Source organism: Notamacropus eugenii, chromosome 1 (assembly GCF_028372415.1).
Source record: "Notamacropus eugenii isolate mMacEug1 chromosome 1, mMacEug1.pri_v2, whole genome shotgun sequence".
NCBI lineage: Eukaryota > Metazoa > Chordata > Mammalia > Diprotodontia > Macropodidae > Notamacropus > Notamacropus eugenii.
The window spans coordinates 44,635,666-44,647,940 of record NC_092872.1 but is presented as its reverse complement, the minus strand read 5'-3'; the positions used below and the strand labels follow the sequence as shown (position 1 = coordinate 44,647,940).

The following is a 12,275-nucleotide window of genomic DNA, read 5'->3' as shown; positions in this document are numbered from 1 at the left end:
ACATTATTATAGGAAGGACTTCTTGCCTGCCTTCCTTGAAGGCACTGTTCAGATGCCACCTTCCAGGAAAGACCCAAAAGGCATAGCCCTAAGAATGAAAAGAGAGGTGGAGGGGATGAGAGGAGAGGGAAGGAACCAATTAGCGATTTCCCTGTTTTCTCTCTACCCCCAAGTTTAAGCAATCTCTCCTTCCTAAATGTTCTTTCTCTATCTTTCATGGTGGAGAGACAACACAGTGGTGCAGTGGATTAAGTATTGGGCTTAGAATGAGGAGGACCTAAGTTCAAATGTGACTTCAGACACTCACTAGCTGTGTGACCTTGGGCAAGTCATTTAACCTCTCTCTGCCTCAGTTTCTTTAACTATAAATGTTAACATAATAACATTTCCTACCCCTTTCAGGGATCAAATGAGATACTATTTGTAAAGTCCTTAGCACATTGCCTAACACACAGGAGGTACTTTATAAATGCTTGTTTACTTTCCACTCCAATTAAACTTCTTGATAGTGGACTTTAAATTGTATCTATCTTTTTGTGCTTCGGAAAATGAGGTCTCTTTCAGTTCTAGAAGCAGATCAAGTTTGGCCGGACCATCATCGAGTGCAACATTGAGTGCAATGTTAGCTTACTGCATTTGTCAAAGGAGAGCCCAAGAGTGCCAATGTCCGGTTCCTGGCAAAGCAAACCTTGTCGGGGAAGAGCACTAGACTGGAGATTGGCTGGGGTCCTAGCTCGGTGCTTTTGATTAAATTACCGAATCTCTCTGGTCCTAGTTTCCTTATCTATAAAATGATAGATTTGGATTAAGATGCCTAAGATCTTTTCCAGCCTTGGGAGTCTATGTCCTAAGGTTCTTTCCCATGCCAACATTTTATGTCCTGGGGCCACTGTGGTGCACTGGAGCAACCACTGATTTTTGAAGCATTCAGATCCCAACTCATCACTTCCTATTTATGTAATGACCAAGAGTCTCAATTTTCTCATCTATAAAATGAATGAATTGGGCTAAGCCAGGCTTCCTCCACCTGGAGGAATATAAAATGTATAAAATGTTTTTTTTAATTGGTAACTATATTTCAATAAGCTCAATGTGCTTTGTGATCTTAGTTAGGTGCTTTATTTTACGTATTTAAAAACATTCTGAGGAGTCCATAGGATTCACCAGCCCACCAAAAGTGTCCGTGAGACCAAAAACGTGAAGAACTTACGGAACGGGAGGTCACAGAAGTATCCTCCTGTTCTAAAACTATACATCTTAACACTGTCGTGCAATGCTGGAGAATGTAGAGTTGGCCAGTTGCTACTCAATCCTTTTTGCTGCTTCGCCCCTTCTAGTTAGAACTGGACTGAATCCTTCCCAGGGCTTGCCTCTCTCCTTCCAAGGAAGGTAGTTTAGGTTGTGAGCTTTTCTTTAGCCATCACTACTCTTCCTTTCTTTGGAGATTTAATCAATCAAGTATTTTTATAACAATTAGCTCACTTTTTTTTAGCTTAGGGGGTAGATGATGCTTCACTGACTGCCTCCCCTCCTGTTTTTTTGAGGTTAATGGCAGATATAAAGTGGATAGTATAACAAAAATGTAGTATGACAAATAGTATGACAAAAACTTAGACACCCCAGTTAGGAAGATTTCCAGTATTCAGACAGAGGTTGGATCCTCTGCTCTAATTGAATTTTATGTGTATCACTAGCTCTCCCTTGGCTCTTCTCTATTTGAGGTAACAAGTAAAAGAAATGAGCTGACTATATTACAGTCTTTTACTGAGCAGGCATGGGGAAAAGATGTTGAGGAAAGAGAACTTCCTTTAATACCAGAAGAGGGTAGTACAAACAGTAACTTGAGCCTGAGCCCTCTGCTCTGAGATGCTTATAGAGTTCTAATGACCCACCTCAACTTCTCCTTCCTCTATGTCTTCATTCTTCTTTCAGCTTCTGCTTTCAATTTCTTCTCTTGGTTGTTATCCCTGCGCACACAGATATTTTCCAGTTTGGCTTCCAGTCCTGTGTGGAGCTGGGAAAGTCACCTCCTTCTACTCTTTTCTCTCAGGCTGCTGTCTTGTAATATGAGGAGCATGACTTTAGCCTTTATTTTGGTTCAGAGGTTACAATAGTCCAGATCATTCTCAGAGTAATGAGAGAAGGCTTGTCCCCTCTGAATTACAAATCCCAGAATTACAGCTGATTCTCAGAGCTATATTATAATTCTACAAAGACCTCTTGCAGCTTAACATGCTTTGGTTCTATGAGCTCTTTCCCCAAGAGAAGGGATCCTTTCCTTGTCTATTCCTTGGATGTACTTTTTCCTAGGATGAAAAGAAAAATGGAACTTAGTGTTTCAGTTTTGGTTCTTTGACTTCCTAGCTGTATTACCTTGGGTGAGTTGTCACCTCTCTGACCTTCAGTTTTCTCTTCTGTAAAATAGGAGTAAATAATCCTTGACCTATTTGTGAGGAATGTGCTTTGTAAATGACAAAAGAATAAATTAATTAAATTCTCTTTAATAATTACACAGTGTGCAGATGTAATAATACATTGTTCAAGTATCTCAGGGGCTAGTAAGTAGATAGACCCAAAAGCATTGAAATATGTTTTTACAAAGAACACAGCACATCTGTAGGTTCACATGCTCCATCCAGAAGACAGGATCTATGAGGTACTTTCTCAGCTGGGCCTTGCCAGACAACAACTGTAAAACATTCCTCCTAGATGTGTGAAGTGTAGCAATACTTCCCATGCTGCTCCTTTTTCAAGGACAGCAGCTTTTGATTTTCCTAGTGGTTTCAATTTTGAAGGATGTAGCAGCCTGAATATAGAAGACTTTCTGTCCTTTGCTATTAAGGTACTTGGAGAATTCAGCTCCCAGGCTCTATCTATTCCAGGATTAAAGTAAAAAAAGCTTAGTCCTCCTTCTGAATTTTATCTCAAAATGATACAGATACACTTCGAGGAAGTGATTGGATAATTGTGTTTTTAAATTTTCAAGTTGTGTTCTGAAATGAAAAAAGAAGCAAATTGTAAAATTTCAGGATATGAAAACAACAAATTACAATATCCTAGCTCTAGAGCTGGGGGTGGGCGGGACCTTAGAAGTCACCTGCTTCGACCTTACATTTTACAGATAAGGAAACTGAGGCACAGAGAGTTGTCCGAGACCATCAAAATAGTAAATGAAAGAATCAGACTTCCAACTCAGGTCTAGTGACCGGAGCCTAATTTAGAAAGGCCCAGGTCACCCCCTGCAGCCTGGGCCCTCATCAGTCATCCTGAATTATGTCTTACCGCTGTATTTCTTGATGACTCTGGAGGAGAGAGTGAGGCTGATGACTTTTGCTCAGTTCTGGCCTCACTTAAATCCAATCCACGCCCAAGTCATCACCCTTGTGATGTCATTGGTCTTTGAATGAAGGACAAGCACAAGTAACTCCAAAGTTCAGCCCTCTTGGCCCAGCACTAGACAGCATTAATAACTCACATTTCCTAGTAAGACAACAATAGAATGATGAGAACAATGATGATAAAATAAGCAAAATGTCTTCGTTTGGATTACAAGAAGTTTCAAAAACCCTTCCAAAGTAAATATAGAAACACATTTTACCATATTAATTTATTATTTTTTCTGGGTATACTTATATTTTTTTCTTTACAAAGAAACCCATTTTAGAGGTTTATTACATTTGTTTTCAACATTTAGAGAGCATTTATTAGTTCTGTATGGGCCTAACAGTAGCCTAGCAGCTTAGAAAATAGAAATGCCATCTGAAGAGTGCCTGTGTTGAACAATCTGGCCTCTGCAAATATTTGTTGAATAATATTAGGTGGCATTTTAATGATTTATGGTTTCCAAAGTGCTTTTCTCCTATCAGCCTTGTGAGGTAGAGAGTACAAATATTACCATCCCAATTTTGCAAATGGACAGATTGTGACTGGTCCAGCGGGTGAGTTACTTGGCTAGGATTGCATAACTAGTAACTGATAGACCTAGGGCTCGACTAACTTCCTAAGGAACAAAATAAGATGCTTTCTCCAATATCTGCTAGGTGGTGCAGTGGATAGAGTGTCAGGCCTGCAGGTAGGAAGACATCCTCCAGAGTTCAGATCTGGCCTCACCTACTTACTAGCTGTGTGACCTTGGGTAAGTCACTTTAACCATATTGGCCTCAGTTCCTCATCTGTAAAATGACCTGGAGAAGGAAACGCCAATCATTACAGTATCTCTACAGTACCTCTACCTAATGGGGTCACGTAGATTGGACATGACTAAATAACAACATTCTCTGATGTACAGATATAAGCTGGAGCAGCCTATATTTGAACAAAAAGGGTTATTTTAGAGAATGAAAGTATTATTAGAGATCACTAATGTTTCATACAAGTAATTTTGTAAACAATCCCATTTTGTAGCAAAACAAAATTGACCAAATATGTGTTATTTCTGTTTCTTTCCATTTTCCGTGTCAATATAGTAAATGTCAGAACTGGACTTCCAACTTAAGTGTAGTGACACCAAAGTTCAGGCCTCTTTGCGCAGCACCAAGCAGCATCAAAAGGTCACGTTTCCTAGTAGGAAAGTAATAGTGATGATGAGGAGATCAGTGATGATAAAAATAAATAAAAGGTCTTCATCTGAATTACAAAAAGTTTCAGAAGCCCTTTCAGAGTAAATACATATTATTTTCCGTTGGCCCTATGTTCTCGTTAACAGGTGTCACCATGCACTAGGTGACAGGTCCCCAAATTACAGGTGTGATCCTTATGAAGAAATCTTTATTTTCTATAATGGTGGCATTTTAACATCCTTAGTTCCAAATTAGTCATACCCACAGGAGACAGACTTTTCCTAATTAGGAAGAGGTTACCTAAGCAAAAGAAAGCAAGAGGTAGAAAAGAATGCTTTAAATTTATTGTCATAAAACTTTGGTTCATATCCTGACTCTTACTTATGACTAGCATGATCTTGGATGAGTCTAGCTCTTTCTCCAACTCCATTTCCTTATCTGTAAAATGAGAGAGCTGGGATGTTTGATCTCTAAGATTACTTCTTGTTCTAAATTTTCTGACTTTATGAGGTTGTATTAAGGTCAGGAATGAAGAGGGATTGGCAGATGTTCTGTGTTGAGGAAAGGTGATGCTGGGTGGGGTGCTCAAATGAGCACTCACTTGTCATTTTAGATTGTCAACTCTGTATCCTGAGATAGTCAAGATCCATGTCACAGAAGTGGGGTTGTGGAGGTTAAGAGTGAATAAGATAGAAGGACATAATACTTTTCTGCTTTGTTGCTTTCCAAAGTAATTTTTAAAAAATATCTTTTCAATTTGGGCCTTTGTCCTTTACTAGAATATTTTGGTTCAGCGTTTGAATAGTATTCTCAGTCTGTTGGTCTGGTCCCAATTAGGCTTCTCAGAGTCTCAGGTAGGGGAAGGAAATGTTATTTGTGCTGCATAGTAGGCTTCCACAAAAATTTGGTTGACTAATAATATCTGATGTTTTTATAGTGATATATAGTCCCCCACATGCTCAAAAAAGTCATATGAGAGAAATAGTACAAATATTACCACCCCCAAATACAAAAATTGAATTTGGTCCAGAGAGAATCAATCACTTGCCTAGTGTCACATAGATAGTAACTGCTGGACTTAAGGATCACCATAATTCTCCATACTTAAAGTAAGGTTTTGGTACTTTTTTTTAAAGACTATGTCTCCTTATCTCATTGAAGGGCAGGGGATGCTCATGGTGATCCCATCACTGATGAGCAGGAAAATCTTGAGCTGTTCTTTTTCCAATGTGGGCTGGTTTACCTTTCCCTAGGCAACCTGGTTCTCCTCCCCACTTCCATCCCAATTTCCCCAGGGCTCACCCTATTGAAGCCAAACACTATATTGGTGTAGTCTATTGCAGCTCAGAACTCATGAAAGAGCTCTGCCAGCCTCAGCCTTCTCACTAGCTGAGTTCCCAGGTGGGCATTACCAAGCTCAGCAATTCAGGTGCTTTATCTAGTATACCTTGTTGCTTCCACATTGAAAGACAACTTTACCTCAAATTTCCTACCCAGATGATTGCCATTGGCCCTGAGATTCTTTTTCTTTTTTCACCCACTTAATAGTATTTTATTTTTTTCTAATTACATGTAAAGATAGTTTCAACATTCATTTTTCTAAGATTTTTAAAAATTAATTTATTTTAAACTAAAATTAAATAAACAATGAAAAAGAAACTTTATAAACTTAAATACTAAACCTAAATACAAATTGCATTTTTAGAAGCTTTTGAGTTGAAATTTTTTTCGCTCCCTCCCTCTCTCCTCCTCCCACCCCAAGACAGCAAGCAATCTGATATAGGTTACATATGTATAATGATGTTAAACATATTTCCACATTAAGAAAAATCAGAACAAAAGGGAAGAAACCACGAGAAAGAAAAAACAAAAAACAAAAAAAAGGAAAAATAATATGCCTGTATTTGCATTCAGACTCTGTAGTTCTTTCTCTGGATGTGGGTAACATTTTCCGTCCAGTCTTTTGGAATTGTCTTGGATCATTGTATTGCTGAGAGGAATGAAGCCTGTCATAGTTGATCATCACACAATGTTGCTATTCCTGTGTGCAGTGTGCTCCTGGTTCTGCTTACTTTACTTAGTATCAATTTATGTAAGTCTTTCAAGTCTTTTCTGAAATCTGCCTGCTCATCATTTCTTATTGCATAATAGTATTCCATTACATTCGTATATCACAATTTGTTCATCCTTTCCTCAATTAATGAGTGTCCCTCAATTCTTTGCCATCACAAAAAGAGGTGCTATAAATATTTTTGTACATGTAGGTCCTTTTCTCATTTTCATGATCTCTTTGGAATACAGACCTAATAGTAGTATTGCTAGATCAAAAGATATGCAGTTTTATATCTCTTTGAGGCATAGTTCCAAATTGCTCTCCAGAATGGCTGGATCAGTTCACAACTCCATCAACAAGATATTAGTGTTCCAAATTTCCCAACATTTATCATGTTCCTTTTCTGTCATAGTAGCTAATCTGATGGGTGTGAGGTTGTACTTCAGAGTTTTAATTTGTGTTTCTCTAACCAATAGTGATTTAGAGCATTTTTCCGTATGATTATAGATAGGCTTAATTTCTTCATCTGAAAACTGTGTATTAATGTCTTTTGACCATTTATCAATTAGGGCATGACTTGTTGTCTTATAAATTTGACTCACTTCTCTATATATTTGAGAAATAAGGCCTTCATCAGAAACAGTAGCTGTAAAAATTGTTTTCCAGCTTTCTGCTTTCTTTCTAATCTTGGTTGCATTGGTTTTGTTTGTACAAAACCTTTTTAATTTAATGTCATCAAAATTATACATTTTGCATTTCATAATGTTTACTCTCTTTTGTTTGGTCATAAATTCTTCCATTCTCCATAGATCTGACAGGTAAGTGATTCTCTACTCTCCTAATTTGCTTATGGTATAACTTTTTATGTATAAATCATATACCCATTTGACCTTGCCTTAGTATACAGTGTGACATATTTATCTATTTCTAGTTTTTGCCATACTATTTTCCAGTTTTCCTAGCAGTTTTTGTCAAATAGTGAGTTCTTATTTAATTTGGGATTTTTAGTTGTTCTTTTTCTACCTTTTTTAGCTGCATGCCCATTTCATTGATCTGCTCTTTCTCTATGTTATTCATGCAAGCATTTAGAGATATAAAATTTCCCCTGAGAATTGCTCAGGCTGCATCCCATAAATTTTGGTATGTTGTATCATTATTGTCATTCTCTTTAATGAAATTATTGGTTGTTTCTAGGATTTGTTGTTTGGCCCACTCACTCTTTAGGACCAGCTTTGTAATTTGTAATTAATTTTAATCTGTCTTTCCATGGCCTCTTATTACATGTAATTTTTATTCTGAAAAGGATGCATTGAATATTTCTGCTTTTCTGCATTTGACTGTGAAATTTTTATACCCTAATACATGGTCAGTTTTTGTGTAGATGCCATGTACTGATGATTTCTATGCCGTTCAGTTTTCTCCAGGGGTTTACTATATTTAACTTTTCTAAAATTCTATTTACCTCTTCAACTTCTTTCTTGTTTATTTTGTGGTTAGATTTATCTAGTTCTTAGAGGGGGAGACTGAGGTCCCCCACTAGTATAGTTTTGCTATCTATTTCTTCCTGTCACTCCCTTAACTTCTCTTCTAAGAATCTGGATGTTGTGCCAGTTGATGTATATATGTTTAATATTGATATTACTTCATTTTTTTTTTTAGCAAAGTGTAGTTTTTGTCCTTAACTCTTTTAGTTAGAACTCTTTTAGCTTTGGCTTTGTCTGAAATCAGGATTGCTACTCCTGCTTTGAATTTTTTTTATTTCAGTCAAAGTATTATCATATATTCTGTTCCAGTTTTTTTTTTACCTTTACTCTGTGTGTATTTCTCTGCTTCAGTTGTGTTTCTTGTAAACAACATATTGTAGGATTCTGACTTTTGATCCACCCTGCTATCTGCTTTCATTTTATGGGAGAGTTCATCCCATTCACATTCATAGTAATGATTGCTAGCAGTGTATTTCCCTCCATTCTATTTCTCTCCATTTGTACTTTTCTCTCTCACTCTGTCCCTCTTCACCAGTGTTTTGCTTCTGACCCCTGCCTCCCTCAATCTGTTCTTCCTTCTATCAGCCCTGTCTTTTCTTTCCCCCTTCCTCCCACTTCCCTATAGCTTAGCTAAATTTCTATACTCAACTGTGTGCATGTTAGCCAAATGTGATGAGAGTAAGGTTCAAAGAATGTTCACCCCCTCCCTTTTTCCCCCTCTTACTGTACTAGGTCTTTTGTGCCTCTTCATGTGATATGCTACCCTATTTTGCCTCCCCCTTTCCTCTTTTCCCAGTAGAATTCTTTTTTTCTCCTCTTAATTTTTAAACATGTTTTTTTTCTTTACAGACTTTTCCTGAAGTCCTTCTATGTTATCTTAAGCTGAAAAATTGTTTCACTCTGTCTTTTTGTACTTTCTGTTGCTCCAGAATTCGTTTAGAGGCTTGATTTAATGTTGTTTCTGAGGGAAACTGGGGAGAACTCAGGTAACTTCCTGGCTTTTCTCTACCATCTTGGCTCTGCCCCTTGAGAGTCTCTACTTGTCATATAAATACATGACAGGGGAGAGAAATCTGTTTTTTTTTTCCAGTGAGGAATACTATAGCTGCAAATACTATGCCAGCTTATATGGAGCACATAGAATCTGAGGGGATGGAATAAGGAACACTGAATTACAGAATTTCAGAGCTTGAGGCTCTCCATGGGCAGGTGTAACCTGTGGCTGAACATGGACCTATTTTTAATAATCCACTCAAAAGCTCATCTTTTTATAATATTGTAAGATTTTAAGTCTTTATATACAATATCTTATTTGTTCCTCAAAACAATACTGGAAGGTAATGTTCCTCCTCACTGTCCATCTCTGATTGGAGGGTGGAGCCATGAAATCCCAAATTCTCCATTTCATCAGGGAGCTCAGTTCAGACAGATCATTTCTCACCTGGTTGAACTATTGTAGGTCTTCTCTTAGTTCTCTATCATGACCCCCAGCTTCTTTCTGCATGTTGTCTTCCCCCATTAGTGTGTAATTTCTTTTTTTTTCTTGTATTTGTATCCATAGTACTAGGCACAATGTCTGGCACTTAACAAATGTTTATTGACTGAGTGGTGCTATTATTAGCCTCATTTTATAGATGAAGAAATTGGAGCTCAGCAGAGTGAATAGGCTTGTCCAAGGCCACACAACTAGTAAGCACCTGAGCCCAGAACACTATGCATTATACCACACTGCCTTTATCCCATTTCTGATAAGTGGGCTTCGAGGTTCCACTTTCATTCTATTTTTGAATGAGGTCTAAGCTTTAGAATATCTCCTCTTTTAAAGAGCTGAAATCTGCCTCTCCGAAATTTCCACCTGTTGCTATACCTTCTGGCAGAGATGTCTGAAGCAAGGGGCAGAAAATATTTTGAATACCTATAATATGTAAGGACATGTTCTGGCACCTACAGGAGTTATAGAGAAAAGGACTGGATTCTTTCCATCAGTTAGTAGTGTAATAGGAGGTGGGGGGCGGGGCAGAGGAGAAGATAATTCACTTAACCAGAGTTCAAAGCAGAATCTCAGAAGTAACAGGCAGAGTACAAACAATATGTTTTGGTATTGAAGAGATTGCCCAGTTTTCTCCACCAATATTCTTGGAATGATTTTTTATTAACATCTTTTACATTTATATCAACGTCATTACTGATATGCAGTACCCCATTCCCTTTACCCAATGAATCATCCTTTGTAACCGATAAGAATAACCAAGGAAATAAATTCTCAAGCAATCATACCTAACAGTTTTTGCACCATCTTGTACCAAAAGTATTCCCCCTCCTCCTCAGATCTCCTAACTCTATAATGAAAGTAAAAATTCATTTCCTCATTTCTTCCTTAGGGACAAGATTGATCATTATAGTTGTATAGCATTTGATTTCATTTTGATGTTTCTTTCCATTGACTGTTAATTATTGTATATACAGTGTTATTTTCCTGGTTCTGCAAACTTGCCTCAGTTCTTATAAGCTTTCACATTTTCTCTGATTTCCTCGTTTTTCTGAACTAGATTGTCTAAATTAAATTCCTTTGAATTCATCATTTTTTGTGGCATGGTCATATTAGAATACATTCACATACACATAGCAACCCTTTCCCAAATGATAAGCAGACACTTTACTCTTTGCTTTTTTTTTTTTTTTTGCTGCCTCTTCAAGGACTCTCCTGACTATTTTGTCATCTACAGGGATCTTCTTCCTTTGTGCTGGTTGCTCCTCCACTGAACAGATTTGGAGAACCGTGTTTCAACCCATCCCTGGAGCTCCTAGGAAGGCTTCCCACACAGAAGAACCAAACTGTTCTCGCTGCTTTAATTTCCAGGAAAGAGAGAGCTAACCCCAGAAGCCACAGAAGAATCTCCTTAATTTCTTCTCACCATTTCTACTTTAGTCTCTCAAGCCTGGCTCAGTTTGTTCCCCTGAGACTTGGAGTTATCATTGTACTTTCAGCATTCCAAACTGTATGTCAAACATCAGCCAGTGAGTATTTTCTCACTCCCCTCCCCACTTTTATCCTTTGCAAAGAACATGATAGTTTTAAATCAAGGCAGTGCTGTTCTATTAACAACATGTTAATTGGGGACAAAACTAAATTGTACATTCAGGAACATGGCTCATGGGTGTTCATTCATTCTAGCAAGAGCTGTCATTGGAGATGGTATCATCTTTGTGAATCAAGAAAGTCTAACCCTTTTAATAAAAGAAAGTCAGGCATCAGCTGGGTGGTGCAGTAAAGCACCAGTCCTAGAGTCAGGAATACCTGAGTTCAAATCTGTCCTCAGACACTTGACACTTAACTAGCTATGTAACCTTGGGCAAGTCACTTAACCCTGATTGCCTCATGCCCCCCTCCAAAAAAGTCAAGGTCTCAATTCAGTCACGTGACTCCTAGAGCCTGATTTCCTTAGACTTTCCTGTTTTGGTCTCAGATTGGGAAGAGATGAGTTTTATAGCTAACATTCCAACAAGTTAAGGGGTAACTGGGTTCCTATTGATAACTAAAATTGCCAAAGACGGCTAAATGGTCAGGACCTGACAATGGAGGTTCTTAACCAAGTAAAATGGTGGAGGCGTTCCAGGTGGAAGAAATGATATGAATAAAATCCTGATAATAGAAAAGCATGGGGCATGTTTGGGAGGATAATCAGGTTTGGCTGGATCATTATTAGTGAAAGTAACAGGTGCTATTACACCTGATCGGATAGACTGAGATTATAATATGGAGGCCCTTGAAATCGGGTTAAGGTTAATGAGGTTATCTTCTAGCTAGTAGGAAATGGGAAGGCCCTGAAGGGTTTTGTCAGTGGAGTAAAGTGACCAGACCTGCTTATTAGAAAGATAACTTTGGCAGTGATATCAAAGGTAGATTGGAGGACAATCCTCCTATTCGGAGGTTTTTAAGATAGTCCAGGGGAGAGATTATAAGAGTCTAGAATAGGGCAATGCCCATGCCAATTCAATCCAATCCAATAAACATTTATTAATTTCTTACTATATGCAAGGAATTCATAATACAAAGACAAAAAACATATAGTCTGTGCCCTGGAGATGCTTATTCTATTAGGATAAAAAGAGGGGTCTCTGAGAAGGGTGTAGAAAAGAGATAGCAGAACAGTAGTTATTGCCTCCTTCCTCTCCCTG

The 12,275-nt window shown here is 37.9% G+C and overlaps 1 long non-coding RNA gene across 1 annotated transcript in view; it reads left to right on the top strand.

The window, feature by feature from the left end:
* The window catches only part of LOC140497258 (uncharacterized), a 269,059-nt gene extending 257,817 nt beyond the window's left edge, over positions 1-11,242 (top strand). Inside the window, exon 3 of the long non-coding RNA XR_011964588.1 lies at positions 10,823-11,242. This is a non-coding gene — a long non-coding RNA (uncharacterized lncRNA). The remainder of the gene's footprint in view (positions 1-10,822) is intronic.
* Positions 11,243-12,275: the final 1,033 nt, after the last annotated feature.